Here is a 12,812-nt window from a genome sequence, read left to right as displayed (position 1 = left end):
GATGAATTAGAAGATTGAACTCAAATTCAAAAAAAAAAAAAAAAAAAAAGAGCACTGCCAAACGCGTGATTAGATATCAATTTATCATTTTGGATTATAACTAAATATTTAGAAACTAATGGGCGTATAATATATAGATTAAATCATCTTAGCTAAAGAGTAGTGTAACAAAGAGTTAGCAAACTAACATTACTTTTGTAACAAAGTACTCCCTCTCGAAGTTTTTTTTTCTTTGAAATTGCTCTAGAGAAGTTTTAAAGAGGCATTTTAAAAAAATACACGAATAAATAAACTCAATACAACTATTTTTTTTTTAAGATGCAATACTATTAGCTAAGATTACATGATATATTAGGAGTGCAAATACAGGTGGAATTATATATTATCCAAGAGTACATAATTTAGTAAATGAGAATTAAGTCGAAAGAGGATAAATCATACACTTCTAAAAGGGCATGCATTTATGCAACTCATGGGACTCTAACTCAGAACATCTCAATCGAGATATATGTGATACTACCACTAAATCAAGCTAGTTACTACAATACATCTAATCTTATAAGATGAAAGAAACTCCTATAATATTGACAAATATCATCCCGCGTAATAGAAAAGTATAAATATAACGCCAAAATTTATATATGTACAAGCAATATGTCTCGCGCGTTGCTGCAAAATATTAATATATTATAGCCTGGATGAAAATATATATGGAGACATGTTCAGAAATATTTAAATTTGAAAAAAAATGTACTTAAAGTTTTTTGGAGACATTTTTATCTTTATGGAAAAAAAAAATCGATACGAATAAATACTACTTGTGATTAGGGTTCCATCTCTTATGTTTTCTATAAAAAAAATAAAAAAAAAATAAAAATAAAAAAAAAAATCATAAAACATTGTTCATTGAACAGTGTTTTGTGAGTGTCTCCCATTTTTCTACTCTACATAATAATATATTATATTCTCAATTTCGCCAATAATATTGACGGGCTATTGCATATGGTGCGATCAAAGTTAGCGTTCCTTATTCTCAAGGGATAACTCGATACAACACTATTTATCTCTTTTATTCACCTTCGAATCCATGTCATTAAATCATGCAATTTTCTACATAGAGCTTTAGGTTTAAGACAATTAATACAAATAATTTTGGATCGTCAGTAAAATTAATTTCATTTTAACGTGCATCTCAATCATTTCACTTTTCGTTTTAATTTGATTAATTCGTTTATAATATATATGATTAATGCTTTCAATTTCCTTGTGCAAATCCTGATTTTTTATTTAATTTTCTTCATGCTTTGTCTTTACAATATTTCATATTGTATTTATAATTTTTTTAACCGTACGAAAAGTATATTCGATGTAACTAAATTTTTCATGTCAACTAAATATTTTTCAGGTGTATAATTATTTTTTTTATTATCTATTTGTTGATTTGTTTCAGGCAACATTACAAAAAACAAATTAAATAAAAATTGAGGCGTGGGTCATGGAAAAAGAAGAAATGCAATGTGGGACCCACATACCAAGTCAATATCCAAAATACAACTGGTCTAGAATACTAAACGACAAAAAGAGCACTCTCTACATGGAACAATTTATCTCACAGCTGGATTTTATTTTATCTTTGTCATTTTGGCTTCTTCTTTTCTTTCATTTTCTTTTTCTTTTTCTTAGGGATGTAATCGAGTTGGGTTAATCGATTTTTCATGTGTTATAAACCCGAATTGCTATGATTAATTTTTAGTTTTAAAACTCAAACCAACCAAATTGAAAGGTAAAACCAAATCAAACTAACCCAAAAATAATCGAGTTTGTTTGAATTGATTTTTTCGGATTATAATTCTCGACAAATGACTTTATAACTCGAATGGAAATCATATATGTATATAATATTTAATATGTTATGTAAAATAAAATCAAAATTTTACTTATCTTTAGAAAGTTTACATATTAAAACACAAATTACGCATATTTTTAATACGAAATCTTCATTTATTCGCAAAGAATAAACTATAATACTGAGTATTTTTTTATTTAATTATAATATTATTAAAAAAATGATATTATTTTTAACAACAGTACATATAAAATATTTGCAATCTTAAAAAATTAAAAGATTAGCACTATCGGATTAGTTTGGTTCAACTCAACCTCACGACTATAAAAAAAAAAAACAAATCAACCCGTAACAATTACGGGTTGGATTGGTTAAAACCCAAATTTCATCGGATTTTAATGGGACGGTTTAAAAAAAAATGCGGTTTGATTTGGATAATCGGATTATTTGGTTTGGTGGTTGTATAAACACCCCGGCTTTTTCTCTCACCACATTTCCAACTTCCCAATCACCGTTCACCACAATCACCAAATGCGATTTGACATTTTATGGTCACTCCAAACTTTCACGCTCTCTAGAATTTCGATTGATTTCCGTGAAAGACAATCATATTCAAGTAATTCAGAAGTCAGAACTCCAAGAAAATCACTTAATTACTACTAGTTAAATATGTTTGTAACTTTTAGGCTATGTCAGTTCTTTAATTTATTTTCTAATAAGCCAAATTTCATTTTCTATTAAAAAAAACGAACTAATGACTGTTGATTAAATCAATCATCTGACAATTCTTGCAATGCTCACAAATAATTACAAGTTACAAGGTACACAAACATCCTTTTTTTCTTTGCTTGGATTTTTATTTTTATTTTTGTAGATTTTTTTGGGGGTATAAAAAGGAAGAACAACTAAAAGAAGATTAGAATTTATGTAAAGATGGTCTAATCAAGAATAAAGATATATGCTATATGAACCAAAGTCTTATTTTTATTTTATTTTATTTAATTAGTCAACTTTCAAGTGAAAGTCAACGAATTAAGAAATTAGGTTTTTGTTTAGTAACAATTATTTTCTACTTTTTTTTTTTTAAAGAAAAGAGCCCATGAATCTATTACTGTATACCATCTTTCTTTCTTTCTGTCTTGATCATTCACAATTATTCAGAGTTTTTCTTTAGTGGTTCACATAGCTGACTTACAATTTTACTTGCCGTTTTCTCATTTTTACATTATTCTTTGTCCGCTAAAAGTCCACTTACAACATTCATGAACCGCCGCGTGGCTTGACACGAAATAGACACGTGGAATAAGACTGGTTGATCCTAGCTAGCTATCTCCCATGACATGGACGCTGAAGAAGGGAATAAGTTTGAACTTTGCAGCACAAACTTTAGAAAGAAAGAAAAGAAAAAAAAAAGTATGTTTATTTGGTATTTGTATGAACCAAAAGCCTTTTTTTCTGTTAAAGGTTCTTAAGAGAGCTTCCTTTTCACATTTTATTTTTAACCTAATGTGGGGAGTTTAAGGTTATGCTTTTATTTGTACTGTGCTTTTGGTTTATGCTCTTATATTCCTTAATATATAATAAAAACGAGAGAGAGATAGAGAGAGAGAGAGAGTATATTATACATCTCATACTTAACATAAAAAGTCCTAAATCGGTCGAAGTTTTTTAATATGAAAAAAAAAATCCCTTTCAGAGGGTTACTTTACAGCCAAGTTAGCTCTATATTCCTCGCATGAATTTTTTTATTTTTCACACTTGAAAGCTATTTGACCTCAATGGCAATAATAATGTAATGATAATCGAACTGTACTTTTGAAAATGATGGCTCTTTTTTTAGTGGCTATCCCTATTATGTATTTCACACTTTTGTTATTCCATTCCATCTATATAACTTTCTAGCAGCAAAAATTCAATAGTACAAACATTTTAAAAAAGTTCGTAACACATGATATACTAATGTTACAATCTAGCTACGGAAATAATTGTTCTTGAGAAGAAAAGAATGAGAATAAAAGAAAAATTATCATTGATCAAACGGTCTTGTGAAGAAGGCTATTATCAAAACGGACCCACCGTGTACAAATCCGCTAACAAACAAAACTAACTAAGGAGTGAATAAAAACAAAACACGTGTACAAGCCACACGTAAAAATGGTAATTTTGTCATTTATTCGCGTTCTGATCCGTTATCTGCTTCAACTGCGTCGGATAATACTCGCTCTTTTTTTATTAAACAGGTAATACCCGTTATGATTTTAACGGGTCCGAATACGGATAACGTAATTGTCATTCCATACCCGATTATCCGATATCTGACTCGTTAATTTTTAAAATATTTAAATATACAATAGATGGTTCAAACAAATAATATATTAAAATCTGTTTACAATAGCAGTATATATCCGTTGTCTATTTACAACAAAATTAGAATGACAAGGTTTCTACCATATCAAAAACCGTTAATAATACATAGTTTGTATATATATATATATATATATATATATATATATATATATATATATATATATATATATATATATATATATATATATAATGTAGTCACATGAATATGGTTCTTATTACAAATAATTAGCAAAATAGCCAACTCAAACATTTGAAATTGTTAAATAGTCAACGTTTCGTAAATCTTGGGTAAATATGCACTACATTTTATTTACAAGCATAATTTTACAAGAATACTCATATATAACCAATTTAAATCGGTAAAGATTGTGCAAATCAAATACATTAACTGGCCAAATCAATTAGATTTCAAAGAAAAAAAAAAGACGATCGAAAAAAAAATTCACCGCTGAGAAGATCTTAGGAACGACGAACTTCTACATAAAAGGAGAAAGAACAAGAAGACGAAGATTATTAACTGCCGACTAAAATCTTAGACACTACTACGAAAATCGCTTCTAAAAGTCAAAAAGTCGTTTCTAAAAATTAGAAGCAACATTTTTATAAGCGACTAGTCGCATCTACTGTCGCTTCGAAGTAAAAAAATTCCACGCCAAAAATGGTTCTCGTACGTGAAATGGTGGGAAGCAAAAATGGAGTTTTGGACAATATGTGGTCTTCTCCTCGAAAAAGATGAAGTTTCGTGTTTATAGTCAGACCTATACATTTAGAAGCGACTAGTCGTTATATATCCATTGTAAGCCGGTAAGCATGTACTGGGTATAACATTTTCATTTTGTACCCGTTACCCGACCCATTTCAAAAATCGGATAAACGGGTACGAGTAACGGATAAAAAATGTAAATGGATACATGTAACGGAATAAGTGTACCCGATCTTCTTTGTACCCGTTGTCATTCCTAGTCACACGGTATACGAGGCAAAAACCAAAAGAAAAACAACACCGTTCAATTTAATGAAGACCTCATAACTGAACAGAATGACACTGTTTTGCTCTTCGTTCTCAATAATTAATATCACTATGAAAATTTTGACATCGGATGGCCAGGAATTACAATAAGGATATGTAAATTTGAAAGAAAAAAGAATTATGAAGGACATACGTATAATTTTAAGCTAAATATATAAAAGTTGATAAAACGAAGAATTTATACTCTTATCAGATGTTGAGGTTTTGAAACGGTTCTAGCTGATGACAAAGTGGCCTTTATTTTACTGTATTTTAGGGATTTAAATCCCGGGGGAACCGGACCGGTTCGGTCCGGTTCCCCCTTTTTGAAGTACCCGGCACCGGAACCACCAGAACCGGAATTTTCCGGTGATTCCGGGGGAACCGGACCGGGATCCGGGAAGGAACCCAGTTCCCACTTCCCGGTCCGGTTCACTTAAAAAAAAAAACGGCTATAAAATGTCGGATATCCCCTTTGAAAGTTGTCATTTGGTTCGGTTTTAGCTAGACAAATTCCCGACGCAGCTCAAACCTTTTTTTTCCCAGATCCCGGTTGGATCCCGCCAAACCGGCCCCTTCCCGACGCCAGCACAGCCATTTCTTCCTATTTCCCGCCGGATCCCGCCTTTCCCGGTGAGGTTCCCGTCCTTTTTGAGTTTTTTGATGATTTTGAGTTTAAATCTTGAAATTTGTTGATGATTCTAGAAGATTAACTATAAATTGATAGTTGTGACTAGTTAGTGAGCATGAATGTAGTTTTTATTTAAAGTTTGTGTTGATGTTTGTAATTTTTTTGTATTAAATCCGAATTATTTAGTAATTTTGTGATTAGTTAGTGATGATTAAGGTTATGTTAACTAGTTTACTGATTTATGAAGAAATTGTTATGAATTGTTTTTAATTTTAGAGTTTGTGTTGATGTTTATAAATTTTTTTTATTTAATCCGAATTATTTGGTATTTTTTTTATTAGTTAGTGATAATTAAGGTTATGATGAACTTGTTTATTGATTTATGAAGAAATTTTGTGACTTGTTTTTAATTTTAGAGTTTGTGTTGATGTTTGTAATTTTTTTGTATTAAATCCGAATTATTTAGTAATTTTGTGATTAGTTAGTGATGATTAAGGTTATGTTAACTTGTTTATTGATTTATGAAGAAATTGTTATGAATTGTTTTTAATTTTAGAGTTTGTGTTGATGTTTATAATTTTTTTTTATTTAATCCGAATTATTTGGTAATTTTTTGATTAGTTAGTGATAATTAAGGTTATGATGAACTTGTTTATTGATTTATGAAGAAATTTTGTGACTTGTTTTTAATTTTAGAGTTTGTGTATATTACAAGTTGATAATTAGTTAGTGATATTTGGTAAATGTTATTTGTTAATTTGTAGATTACAAGTTGCAAGAATGTCGGCCCCCGACCCAGTTAGGAAGTATTGCATACCCATTCCTGGAAAAAGTAGCGGCCACCAGTGCATATTTTGCGAGCACATTATGGGAGGTGGCGGCATCACGATAGTGAAAAACCACCTAGCCCATGTAGACCCAACGAGGAGTGTCAAATTCTGTGAGAAAGTCCCTCCTGAAATGAAAACAGAGATGCAAGCTTTACTTCAAGTCATTTGTATTCCTCCTTTGTTGAATTTGTTGAACTATAGTATTTGGTGGATTGTGTTGAACTTTATCATTTTGGTTTGTACTATTGAACTTACTTTTTGTTGTGTTTGTAATTTGATACTGTGTTGAAACATTCTACACTATTTTTAATTTTATGAATTTTATCCTACGTACTTTGTATGTTTTTTTGTATATTTCTTTTATGAATTCCCCTCGGTAAATACGGTATTTGATGGTATTCTTCTACGGTAACGGTAAGTTCAACGGTACCGGTTTCCTTTTTTTTTCCGCTTCCCCCGGTATTCTTTTACAGTACGGGGGGTTACCAGTAAATTCGAAAGCTCGGAACGGTAACGGTAACGGTATTTCGATCCTTGATTTTATTTACTGCAATTGACAGACACGTTTAAAACTACAAATTACTACCTCCCACTTGCAATTACATTAATAATGACGTGTACAGATGACGTGGTAAATTTGTAATAAATGTTGATGGTTTTCCTGATGAATTTATTTATGTAAACTAATTTTAAGATAAATCGTGTCTTTGTGTCAAGCTCAAGAGGTTCCTTGGAGTCCTCTGTGTTTCAATACCGGACAAAAAAAGTAAATGTACACGACACAACGAAAAAAAATGTCCATAAATTCTTTCTAAATTCAAGGACCATACTGCAATAATAATTAATGAATAAACTCATGCTAGCAATTGGCTGTTTATGTTATGACTATTCCTGGTTTTTATCGTCTATTAACATGGAATTAATTGGAATTTTTGCTTCATCCTAAATTATGCCTGTTACATATACTAGACATTCAAATACACGCTCTTATTTATTTCATATATAGCTTATCTAAATGTTACAAATTACAGTATGGTACAATATGATGAAAGTAAATAAATACTTGTTTAATATTTATAAAGAATCACATTTCTTATTGCTGTTGATTACATCTCCTAACGTTAGCCCAAGTTTTATCTTTCAATATTAATTCATCTCCAAATAATTTAGATTCTTTAGAAACTAAATATAAAAAATAATTTTAACAGTTTCATAATTGTTTTTCCTGATACTATGTTACACTATTCTCAAATTTATTTTATAAATTGTCGATTTTTATATAAACTTGATTCTTTGATTGAATTTAGTGTCCACACGAATATGAACTTAAAATATTTATTCATATAGCCTGACATAATTTTATTTACTTGAATAGTATATATTAATCTTTGTGCGGGTCTATTTATCTTCTCTAAACTCCAAGGACGAACGCACAGCCAACTCAGTGACGATTTTAGCCCCCAAAAATTTTATTTTATATTTTTTGCCCACTTTTCATAAATTACATTTTTTTATCTTGAAAATTTATAAATTAACTCCCTCTGAACTTTTTTTTTTTTTGGTAAAATAAGTCTCCTAATCTAAATTCCTGACTTCGTACTTGCTCGTCTCTCTTTTTCACATTCAGTGTTAATCCTTTGTTTTTTAACAGAAAAATCATAATCCCTTACTTCTCTTATTAATTTTTATTTTGTATTTTTATTTATCTCTAACAAGTTTCTTATAATCCTGAAGCTTTGGACGTAAGATGAATGCTCTATTCCTATCGTCAAACCCAACAACCTGAATTTGGTGAAGAACTTACACATGTGACATAAATTACATAAGTTATTCTAAGATCTGGAATTTATAATTATTTAAAATTTATATTTTCTACTTCACTGTTTTTCTAAATTACTACTTTTTTCCACTTATTCTCTTTCTCTTAAACTTCACTTTTGTCAACAAAAATGCAGCTTTTAACCACTGTTATTCTTTTATAAAATTTATAGAAAAGATTTCATTATTGATGATTAAATAATAATATAATTAAATATTTTTAAAGATTTCTCAAGCACTAATACTCCATCTTTGCAAAACTGATTCGAAGAAGTGCCAAATGAATAGCACTCTAGCTATCTCAATATACCACACTTTCCCAGTGATCATTCTAAATTTTTGCTAAAAGTATCGTAGCCACATCAACTCTTTTGTAGTTTTCTTCACGGCTACATACTCATCTTCATAGTTAGAGAGAGCTATTATCTTCTGCAACTTTGAAACCCAAATAATCATTATTGTACCTTCAAAAGTATATTTTCGATGAATCTGACTCCAAAACTTAATACAATTTACATTGTTACAAATGAATTTACAAAAAATTAGGAAATTAGCTAACTAAAACGTTTGAAATTGTTATGTAGTCAAAGCTTCGTAAATCTTAGATAAATAAGCATAAAGATGACGTGACATTTCTAATTTTTGTCTTTTCATTGAAATAAAAATTTGAGATATTTATGTCAATTCATATGTGTAAATACATGAACGTGACTATTTATTTAAGATTTAAGAATCGTTGGCTATATAGCAATGTAAAACTAATTGCCCATGAATTTATCACGAGTCTTTTGCACTTAATCATTGTTTTTATTTTTTGCCTTTTTAGAACTAGATTAAGGATAAGAATAGACTATTTTTTTACCACACCCACAATTTACTTTAATATATGCTTAATTTGTGAAAGGGACAAAAGTTAGGTTGACGCATTCACATATGATTTATTAATTGCAATTGGGAATGTGGAGCCAATAGGGCTCACCACATTGATGGGGAATTTGAATATTTTGATCAAATTGGAATACAGAATCCCTATCTTTCTTTCTTTCTTTTTACAGCTAGCTCATAATTTATTTCTAATTCTCTGTATGTTTTCTCTTGCTTTTTGTGAGATTTGTATACAACGAAAAAATTAACATGTTCAAGTCCTGTATAAAACATCATATGATGTGCTTTGTCCGTCTCTATTTTTTTCTCTCTTTTTTTTTATGCATTAGAAATCATAATATACTGGATAATAGCTTTGGATATAGAGAAAACAAAAGGGATAACAAATGTTTATTTAATCATGGTGTTTCCTATCCAAAAAATGATATATGCGTATGAATAAGTGATCGGATAGCAGTTGATGGGTTATATATATATATATATATATATATATATATATATATATATATATTTTAATTTGGATGAAGAAATATATAGAGATATGTCCATAAATATTTAGGTTTGAAAAAAATGTATATAAAATTTTTATAGACATTTTTATCTTTGTGATATAAAAAAAAAAAGGTCGGTTAGGTATTTAGCCTAAAATATTGGCCACCTCTTTTAAAATTCTAGTCAAACTATTACTTAAATTAGGTAACTAGCTCAATCCACTACCAAACAATATTATATTCCTATCTTACCCCTCATCAAATACACACCAAAATTTTCACATCCGACTTCAAATCCTTCAATCCTCCGATATTGCCTCCGAACTCTCTGTCGATTTCGAATCCTTCAATCCTTTGATATTGCGTCCGACCTTATTTTTCGTCACCAATTTTCTGATTTCGCCACCTTCGAAACCGACGAAGCGTCTCCGTTCTCAAACTTGGAAAAAATGGTAAGTAAATATGATTTCCAATTCGATTAACCCATAGAACACCATAATCAAAACCCTACTCCGTATCTCCGATCAATTCTCTATTAGATTAACTATAAAATATGGTAAATAATATTTTCAATTCGATTAACCCATAGAACACCATAACCGAAACTCTAGAACTTTAATGGTAAATAATATTACAGTCGGGTCATTCGATAGTAAATATTATTTACCATTCGAAAAAACAAAATATTTGTCTCCGATTTGGCGAACGATTCCATGATTCAAATCTGATGATGAATAACTGGAAAAAATTTGGAATTGACAAACAAATAAGAACGAAGTTTTAAGAAACCAAAGAACCTAAACACCTACACTAGACAAACATAAACTAAGAATGATTAAATGACTAACCTAGACGAACAGATAATATAAGAACAATAGAAGAACATCTACGAAATCGACGATCCTAAGCATATATTCCAAATGAGTCGTCGAATATCCTGGTTGCAAATCTAGAATAATTTTAATGGTAAATAATATTTACTGTTTGACCATTCGATAGTAAATATTATTTACCATTCGAAAAAACAAAATACATGTCTCCAATTTGGCCAACGATTCCATGATTCAAATCCAATGATCAATAACTGGAAAAAATCTGGAATTAACAAACACATAAGAACGAAATTTTATGAAACCAAGAGCAATTTTGAAAGTATGAGAAATATGAGCTATTTCCCTAAATAAATAGATAGTTAGACTATAATTTAAAAGTCTCCTCTATAAGTAGGCTAGTTGTTTATAAATCTCTCAAAAAAATAATAATCGATACGAATCAATACCGGCTCAAGAAGAGGGCAAGTGGGGCCTTTGCCCACGAACACTCTCCCAAATAAGGCTCAATTATTTTTTTAATAACTATAATAATACATTTAAAATTATTATATAACTTAATTTGTAGTTAAAATTTACTAAATTAATTAATTTGTGATTATAATTTTATTAAATTTGTATTAATCAGTAGTATTAATTTACAGTTAGTAATAATTCAAATATTTTGTATTTATTAATAATTTATGTAAAACTATTTTTTTAAAAATATTGGGGCCCCTTAAATAAATATTTGCCCAAGATTCCGGATATATATTGTCGAGTCCGCTCTGGTACGAATGAACTTGTTTAGACTTTAGAGTATAATAAATAGTTTTAATGAAAAAAAAATCACAAAATACTGTTAATCGAACAGTGTTTTGTGGGTGTTCCCTATTTTCCTACTTTATATATAATATATAATATGCACAATCACAAATGTAGATAATATTTTATCAAAACCAGCTAGGACGTTGTGTATGCTTCATTGGCGATAACTAAAAAAATATTTTGATTATTATAAGATTATGGTTATGACCGTTCAAAAATAAATAATAAAAACCTCTTATAATCAAGAAAAGATAGGTGCATGATTTGATTGACATTTTAAATGATATCTTATAGATCTTTCTTCACATCATTCGTAAAATACAATTCTAGCTCTATAGTATAGTATACTGAGCAAAAATTTACAATTGAAGGTTAATTACGTTGGTATAAATGGTATAGAATAAATCATATCCACAATTACATTCTTGAAAACATTATCATAATATCCCTTGAGAAAAACATATTATTGCATACATGTGCCACAATAATTTTGCGTGACATAAATAAAACAGTAAGTACATAACGTAATCATAATTGCGTCAGTCGACACATATGTTGACACGTTTGTGTCGATTGGCTTACCAATGCAGCATCAAACATAATTCCTACTAGGGTGTTCATCACAAACCGAACAAGCACGAGTTTTTAAATCGTCCCATTAAAATCCGATGAAGTTTGAGTTGATTTGATTTTTTATAGTCATGAGATTGAGTTGAACCAAATCAATCCGATAATATTAATTATTTATTTTTTGTAAGATTACAAATATTTTATATGTACTATTGTTAAAAAAATATTATTTTTTTAATAATATTATAATTAAATAACAAATACTCAGTATTATACTTTATTATTTACGACTACATGAAAACTTGATAATTAAAAATATGCGTAATTTTTATTTTAATACGTAATTTTTTTTAAAGATAAGTAAAATTTTAATTTTATTTGACAAAACGTTCTAGATATAATATACGTATATGATTTTCATTCGAGTTATTAAGTCATTTGTCGATAATTATAATTCGAAAAAACCAAACCAAACAAACCCGATTATTTTCGGGTTGATTTGGTTTAGTTTTACCTTTCAAAATCGGATTGGTAGAACATGAAAAAACCAACTAACCCAATCTGATTACACCCTTAATTCCTATTATAGATTTACATTTCTTTCACAATTTTCGTGGTACTATTTTATGACTAGATTTTGCCACTGCACATTCTTCGTTGCTCTATTCAGTCTACATGTTCTCTTAATAATGTTGATTTGTTTATGCATTATTATTATCATTATTTGC

The sequence above is a fragment of the Urtica dioica genome, chromosome 12 (genome assembly GCF_054948205.1).
Source record: "Urtica dioica subsp. dioica isolate 48M chromosome 12, U.dioica_male_clone48M_v1_H2, whole genome shotgun sequence".
Classification (NCBI taxonomy): Eukaryota; Viridiplantae; Streptophyta; class Magnoliopsida; order Rosales; family Urticaceae; genus Urtica; species Urtica dioica.
The sequence above is the reverse complement of the archived record's forward strand: the minus strand, read 5'-3'. Positions refer to the sequence as shown.